Source organism: Mus musculus, chromosome 1, assembly GCF_000001635.26.
Source record: "Mus musculus strain C57BL/6J chromosome 1, GRCm38.p6 C57BL/6J".
Taxonomy (NCBI): domain Eukaryota; kingdom Metazoa; phylum Chordata; class Mammalia; order Rodentia; family Muridae; genus Mus; species Mus musculus.
This window is the reverse complement of record NC_000067.6, coordinates 156,982,538-156,991,061: the sequence shown is the minus strand read 5'-3', so window position 1 is coordinate 156,991,061 and position 8,524 is coordinate 156,982,538. Positions and strand designations below refer to the sequence as shown.

The 8,524-nt window shown below is 46.2% G+C and overlaps 1 long non-coding RNA gene across 1 annotated transcript; it reads left to right on the top strand.

Moving 5' to 3' along the window:
- Nucleotides 1-1,368: 1,368 nt before the first annotated feature.
- Nucleotides 1,369-8,287, top strand: Gm39685. Its single transcript, XR_865664.2, has 2 exons — nucleotides 1,369-1,623; nucleotides 7,575-8,287. It is a non-coding gene; the product is annotated as a predicted gene, 39685 (long non-coding RNA).
- The last annotated feature ends 237 nt before the right edge of the window (nucleotides 8,288-8,524 follow it).

Sequence of the window (8,524 nt, the reverse complement as noted above, 5' to 3'; positions counted from 1 at the left end):
ACGAGGCTTTATCGCTTACTGTCTGAGGAGTACCTAGCTGAGACATGTCTGGCTGGGATCGTCTCTCCTCTGCTACTGAGGCAAGCAAGTTTTATTTGCTTGCCATATGGCTGATCCTCCACCTGCACCCCGACCCTGTCTCGTGTGTGTGTGTGTGTGTGTGTGTGTGTGTGTGTGTGTGTGTGTGTCTATGTATACACTCGCATGTGCTCACAAGTGCTCTGTCTCCAACCCCTCTTTCATCATTACTTGTGGCTTTCAGAGGGAAATCATAAACAGAGGACAAGAAGTCACATGCTTGTTAAGAACAAGCTGTGTCAGTGTCCCTGGTGTGAGGCTTTAACTTGCTGAGTCGTTATTGTTAACATGTTAGACAGACGCAGGCTGCTTCAGTGTGCAGGCATATGCCTTATGTCTCTGGAAATGATAACTATGTGATCAATAAGCTGTTATCTGTGTTTAAAATGTTTTACTAAGAATCATCTATGATATGAATGCATGTACTCAACCTAGATGCTTAGAAATGTCAAAGAACTTAGTGGAGCAAGAATGAGATACCTCCAAGCTACAAAGAACAAACCTGAAACCCGGTGAGCCTTTGGCTCTTAAAACTTCATACACACACACACACACACACACACACACACACACACACACACACACAAACCCGTCCCTCTCGCTGTTGTAAATACAGGCTGCTCTGTGCCCCGTCTCCAGGGACTCTGTTCCGTGGGCCGTACAGCATTGTTTGTGAGAACAGCTCAGGAGCCAGACTCACCAGCTGCTGCCACTCTCTCGGGCTTCAGACTCTTCGTCTGTGGATGTGAGGGGCACAGTGCCTATGGCTTGGTGTGTAGCATAGCTGGTGACCACATGGGAAGCACCAAGCAGAGGATGTTCGTGTGACAGCAGCTGATTTTAAAGTAGCACTGCAGGTGCCCTAGATGCTGGCAAGGCTTTATTTTATTCTTTTAATTAATTAAATTAGAATAATCCCACAGTCCTACCTTTCCTTTCCTTCCTCAAACCCTTCCCAGCCCCTCCAACCACCTCTTAAACCGATGGCCCCTTTTTTAGTGAATTATTTGGTTATTTGCAGAAATACGTAAATACAATATGCTGAGTTCATTTAGTGTTGCTTGCATGTATATGGTTTCAGGGATGACCATTTTGTTTTGGATAACTAATTAGGAGACGCATCCCTGAGGGGGGGAAAAAAACCGAATCCTCCCTTCACTCTGTGGTCCTTAGTTGCCTGGAGTTCTTTGCCTAGGGATGGGACTCCGTGAACTTCCCCCTTGTTAGCATGTCTATTGGTATCACCATTGTGTCATTTAGGCAGCTGGGTCGTAGAGATGTCATGGGTACAGCTTTGTTTCTAGGAGATGCAATCTTAGCAGCTTTCCTGGTCCTCTGCCTCTTAGGGTCTTTCCTCTTCTGAAATGTTCGCTGAGTCTTAGGGGCAGGAGCCGTGTTGTAGATGTGTCTATCGGGATGGACTTCCCACAGTCAGGTGATCTCTGCATCATGACCAGTTGTGGTTTTCTGTGATGGTCTCTGCTTGCTGCAAAGAAAACCTTCTTTGATGTGGGATGAGAGCTACAGTTATCTGTGGGAATAAGGGTAAGTTTTAAAATGCAGTTGGGAATTATGTAGGTCTAGTAGAACGGCGGTAGTAGATTCTCCTCTAAGATCAGCCCACACTGTAATGAACACTGTGGCCGTGGGCTGGCTTCTGACGCAGCTGAGCTGTGCATAATTTTCTCTGCTTTTGTTTACTGCTAGGTGAGCTAGTCTGAGAATCCAACCCTCAAAGATCAGAGGAAGCAGAGGGGTCAGGAATACCACGAGAACAGAGCCCACAGAATTAGCTGACCAGGGCTTGTGGGAGCATACAGAGATCAAGGAGCCTTTAGGGGGCTAACCTAGGTCCTCTACATGTATGTCATGGCTGAGTAGCTGTTCCTGTAGGATCTCTAACAGTGGGAATGGGGGTTGCCTCTGACTCTTTTGCCTATTTAAGGGACCCTGTTCCTTCTACTGGCTTGCCTCATCCAGCCTTGGTGTGATGGTATTTGCCTGTCTTATTGTAGCTTGTTATACTGTTTGGTTGATGTTCTTGGAAAGCCTGGTTTTTTTTTCTGAGAGGAGGCCAGGGTAGGGGATGGTGAGCTGGAGGGTGGATTTGGGGGAAAGGAGAGGTGGGGGAAAGAGATCGAGGAAATGGAGGGGAAACTGTGGTTGGGATATAATATATGAGAGAAGATAGATAGTTAGATAGATAGATAGATAGATAGATAGATAGATAGATAGATAGATAGGGACGTAGAGCCCAGCAGTGTCTTTCTGCTCTGAGAGTTTGGAACACTGTGAAGCACATGGCAATCAAGGACCCTACCGAGATCATGTACACCAAAGAAACACTGTCAGCAGGGCTGGTGAGATGGCTCAGCGGGTAAGAGCACTGACTGCTCTTCCGTAGGTCCTGAGTTCAAATCCCAGCAACCACATGAAGGCTCACACCCATCTGTACAACTACAGTATACTCATATATATAAAATAAAAATAACAATAAATCTTTAAAATCTTGTGAAGGAAGGTAGCATTGGTCCTTCCTGACAAACCTAACATATATGGAGCTGTTAGCATACTGTACACCGTGTCTGAACCTAAGAACCTAAGTTCTAGAACACGCCTTCCGGTACCGCCTTCCTGACCTCAGATGCTCAGAGCCCTGGTCCTCTCTCCTTTCGACCTACATTCTTTTCTGAAGTTGTGTTCTGCAGGCTCCTTGCTTTTTGTTTGTTTGTTTTTCAAGACAGGGTTTCTCTGTATAGCCCTGGCTGTCCTGGAACTCACTTTGTAGACCAGCCTGGCCTAGAACTCAGAAATCCACCTGCCTCTGCCTCCTGAGTGCTGGGATTAAAAGCGAGCGCCACCATGCCCGGCTAGGCTCCTTGCTTTTGATGAGTCCCAAGTTTCTATTAGATCTCATGTTGGGCCACAGACTCTTATACATCCCATAGTCTGCTCTGCATCTATCGGGGCGGGAGGGGGTGTCTAAAGGGCTTTTATACTTAATGTGTTGGAAAAGTACTCTTGCTTCCAGATCCAAGAGCCCCACTGTCTGTCTACACAAACCTGCCCTCACTTCCTTCCCCGAGTGTTTCCTCCTGGGAACGGGCACCATGTATGTCCCTTGGGGTACCAGGCTGAACACTGAGGAGGAATTCTGGATTCTGGTCCCCACCCCATGCCTGACATCTCTCCCCACTCTATTCCACTACACATTTCCTACCATGCTCTGCCCCACCCTTTATCTCTCTAGAACATTCACGCCTCAGGAACTTCCTGCATTCCTTTTACTTCAAACACTCTTCTCTTGTAGTAATTGCTGGACAATTTGTTTTAGTGATTTAAGCTTCTGTTTAAATAGCAAAAAAACTCCTCAAAGAAATCCTCTTTACCACCACATGGAGAACAGACCTGTTCCCATGGCTGTGCCCCAGTCCTTACCTTATCTTTAAAAAAATTAATTAATTGGCTCATTTATTGTTATTTAACAATGTTTTCCTTATAGCTCATTGGTCAACTTGAAGCTATGGTACTTCTTAGTATACTGTCTTCTACATTACAATAAAAATCTTCAAGAATCTGAAGACTATCTTATTCAACATAGTATCCCAAGTTCTAGAATAGTGAGCCACTAACACTGTGCTCTTCTAAATACTGGTTTCAAGAATGAATGAATGAAGGGTGAGTAAATGAATTGGAAGAATAATTAGCATTAGTATATTACATTTTTTAAAAAATTCTACTTGGCTCTGAAGGACTGGAAGGACCTATCAGATAGGTGAGTAAGAAGGAGGACAAGCAGGAAGAGAAGGAGGAGGAAGAGGAGGAGGGGAGGAGAAGGGGGAGGGGGAGGAGGAGGACAGCCTTAGCAGGTGGAGAAATAGCAAAGGGAAAACAAAGAAGATCACAAGATCTGTGTGAGAGTAGATACAAAACTGATCTGGTAGCAAGTGACAGCCATAGAGAAACAGCAAGGAAAGGCATAGCTCTGAGTAAATGCTGAATGTGGTGGCGGTGGGGTGTGTGTGTGTGTGTGTGTGTGTGTGTGTGTGTGTGTGTATAAAATGGGAAGCTGGGAATAAAAAAAACTTGGCCAAAGCCTGAGGAAAAGATAACGGACTCTACAGTGAGCCTTCCCCTGGCCTCAGTAGATACTCAGGAAGAGGCCCCTTTGCTCTTGAAATGTCAGAAACAAGTGGTTGCAACAGACTCTGACAGTGGCCCAGCCTGCGCTCAGTGCGCACGGAGGAACTGTTTATTGCTGCGAGGTCTAGCAAGTGTTAGGGATTTGTTGTTACTGTTGTTTGTTTGTTTGCTGTTTCTCCTGAACACAGGATCATGGGGCCCTACTTCTCAAAGACGAGTTGGAAATATATGGGGGAGAATGTTGGGTTTTCAATCATCAAAAAAATAATCACAGTGGTGTCCCAAGTGAATCACCTCCATGTTCTTTGGTGTGGTTGCTTCACAGGCCATCCTGCTTTAGGAAGTGAGATTTTTGTATTTGAAGTTGTGCTTGGCAGCCTCGCTCTGAAGATGTGCATGTGACCTTTTGGGGGAAATCCCGTTTCCTGCTGATGTCCTGGGCTTGTGTCAGTGGTGCAGAATCCACTGACTGTGTGAAGATTCCGGAAATGACCTAGATAAGTCCAGCAAAGCCCAGAGGATCTGCTCGAGTTTGTTGTTGTTGTTACTTATTCATTTGTTTATTGTATTAAGATCAAGTGGCTAATTGGCAGACAGGCAAAGCCTGGTCCAGTTGCCTGGCTTCCACCTCCCCTCCAGGATGCAAGCAGCAGCTCATTATGCTGCACCAAAGCCATGGCTTAAAGAAGCCCTCAGCATCACTTCAGCCCTAACCTGTAACTGGGTCATTCATCCTGCTGGGCAAAGCCATCCTCCCACTGTGCCTCCCACCAGCTCACACACCAGTAGCATCTCCGTGGGTGGTAGGAGCTTGTGCTGCCCTCTCCTTGGCTCCAGGGTGTCACCCCTCCCCCATTTTCTGATAGGCTTGGAGAGAAAATTGCATTTATGAGATGTTACATCACAGAGTCCCCACTGTGTGCCTTCCATGCAGTCACTAAGTGAGCCCTCACACCATGAAGAAAGTGTCACACTGGCACACCATCACACAGGAAGAAAGTAAGCCCAGAAGACATCTGTCTTTCATGGTCTGTTTCTTTCAGATAAGGAAATTGTTGACCCTCTGAACTCTTCTGAGGCCCTAAACAACAGTAGCCCCACCTAGTCACAAACACAAAGATCATTTACAATAGCATTGCTGTTTGAGCTTGCTCTATATTTTCAATCTTTCTCTAGCTTTGGGTAGGGGGAGAGGGTTGAAACAGGATTTCTCTGTGTAGCCCTGGCTGTACTGGAACTCACTCACTCTGCAGACCAGGTTTGCCTCAAACTCTAGAGATCCACCTGTCTCTGCCTCCCTGGGTTGGGATCATGTGCAACCACCACCTGGCTTTATTTTATTTGGGTGTTTTCATTTGTTTTGGTTTTTGAAACAGGATGGTGTTTTTTAGCCCAGGTTGATTTCAAACTAGCAATCCTCCTGCCTTTACCTTCCAGGTCCTGATATGACACATGCCAGATTTCACTTATTTCAAGCTATAGCTGAGAAGACAAAACTAGGAATCAAAAGAACATACACGTCACACACAATGAAACCTTACCTCTTCCTCCTGCACACAGCGCTGCATCCATCATTTTTGTTAATCTAATCTCAGTGCTTAAAATAAGGAGAAACTGAAGTAGACTTGCGTGGTAACAACCGGTCCTGTGTTGTAGACTGCAGCCAAGAACAGGCCCAGATGAACTGCCTCTGGCAAAGTTCTCTAGTTCAAACAGCTCTTGAAAAAAGCTATTGCCATCATTATTATCATTATTATCACCATCATAGCATTGCATCCAAAGAGTAGATGCTTCTTCCAAGCACCTGATAACTGCCTGCCTGAGAGGGCTACTCTTGGCTGCCAACGTGGCTTCCTCTGGAATTAACAGAATCCAAATGGGTGGGCACACCTGTGAGGAATATTTTTTTTTCCTTAAGGATATCATTTGAATGGGAAGCCCTACTTCTAATCCAGATCTTTGCGGTGGGAAGATCTACCTTTAATCCGGGCCACACCTTTTGCTCGCAGCCTATGTAAAGGACATGGAAGAAGAAAGCTTGCTCTCTTTGCCTGCTTGCTCTTGCTAGCAAGTCCATTCCTTCACTGGCTTTAGAGCCCACTTCTTTAGGGTCCTGGCATGTGCTGACATCCATCTGAGACATCCAGCCTCATGCACTGAATAACTACTGGATTCTTGGACCTTTGACTGGAAAACAGCCATTGTTGGATTAGCTGGATCATAGCCTAAAAGCCATTCTAATAAATCACATACATACATACATACATACATACATACATACATACATACATACACATTTTCTAAGTTTTCTTCCTCTAAAGATACCTGACTAATATACTGCCTCACATGGCAAGTGTTGCCAACAAGCCCAGCTTAATTTCTCCTCCTCCTCCTTCTTTTCTTCTTCTTCTCCTTCCTCCTCCTCCTCCTCATCATCATCATCATCATTTTTTGTTGTTATTGAAACAGGGTCTCTGTGCATCGAACCCTGCTGATACTGAACTCAAAATCCCCCACAATCCTCCTGCTTCAGCCTCCTTGTGTTGGGATTACAGGCAGACTAAGCAGACCCACCTTCCTCTAGAAACTGGGCAGATATTAAACTTGGTTAAAGCATTTTTTAAAAAAGTATTAAAATTACTGTTAGTCAGTAGGAACAAGGGCTGTCTCTGACTCAGATGCCTGCCTTTGGATCCTTTTCCCCTATCTGGGCTGCCTTGCCCAGCCTCAATAGGAGAAGATGCGCCTAGTCCTACTGCAGGTTGAGGTGGGTCTAGGCCTAGACAGGTTGATAACCATGGGAGCTCTCTCCTTCTCTGAGGAGAAAAGAAGAGTGGGGAGGGAAGGGGGGGTGAGGGGGGAGAGACTGGGAGGAAAAGCAGGAGAAGCTGAGATTGGGATGTAAATTAATTTTTTAAAAAGAATTGAAAAGAAAAACATCACTATTAGTGTTAAAGGTAAGTTCTTCACGTTCTAAGGTTCATTTTCCCATAAATAAGCCAAAGCACTGGGGATGGGTCGATCTGACTCCCTAATTATCAGCTATTGACCTCTCTCTGGTTGCCTGAATTGTCTCCAGCAAAAGCACTTTGTGTAAGAGATGGTCAGACTCTTTTGCATCCCCACCTTTGAGATAAAGGCACCAAGAGTACAGTTGATTGTTCCCGGCCCAGAGAAGGTGCAACCAGACAAAAGCTGGTTAAAGCAGCTTGTTTCAAGCTTTTTGCAGTCCTAAGTCAAGGTGTCCTTGGTGAGACACGGTGCACTTTCTGTGGCGAAGGGACTTCTGTGATTGGAGAGAAAGGGGCAAGGCTAAGTTTGGTTTACCACACAATCCTTACTGACTATTGCAGGTTCTTAGAGGCAAGGCCATAATTGGCTGGAGCAAGGACCCCTAATTGTCCCCAAATTAGTGGCTGTGATTGGTCCAAGCATCTCCTCAAGCTGCTTAGCGTCACTGGGGGAGTCATTGAAGCTGCACGTGAAATCTAATGAAGCCTTCGCTCAAGCAGATTTCAGTGTGACCTGAGCTGGTACAGCGCCAAAGAGGCGGAGAGTGAGAAACAAAGAGAAAGCAACAATGTGGCTTGAAAGCTGAGCAGGTGTCTGCCCCAAGTCACATGGGATCCGGCATCGCTTGCCTTGTGACCCCTGATGCTGGACTCCAGAGCCGCCCAGTTTATATTACTGCACTCCTGGCCCCAACTTCCAGACATGCTATCCTGAACAACCCGACTTGTAACTGGCGCTCAGTTCTTCCTGGACCCCAGTTCCTAGGGCAGAGAATTGAACTACTGAATATCTGCCTACCTGCAGCACCCACTGCCTTAACCTACCCAACTGTATCAATGGCTGCCCAGGGAGCCCATTGACCACTGGGATCCTGCTTGCTGGCCAATGGGAGCGGATGCCTATCCCTGAGTATTCCAGCCATGCCCTGTGCCCAGTTCCTGAATGTCCCACAGAAGCCCCAGCTTGCACCCCACCCAGCTGCTGAACAGTTTTGACAGAGGAAGATATTCCAAATAGGTTGTGACAGCAGCCACTGAATAAACAAATAAACACATCCAGAGCAGCCTTTGACTTGCAACATGACATTGTGCTCAACAAATGTATTCGTAGCCGTTCTGGGGCATCTGCAACCAACGGGCTGGACATGCCTAAAGCTTTCTGTGCCAGGGGCCATCCATTCACACTCTGCATAGCATTCGCCATGCTGCTACCTTGTGTGTAATACATTTTGTGCAAAAAAGGAATGGATGAGGAGGGGAGTGAGAGAAAGGGGAGGAGAGGGAAGAATGAA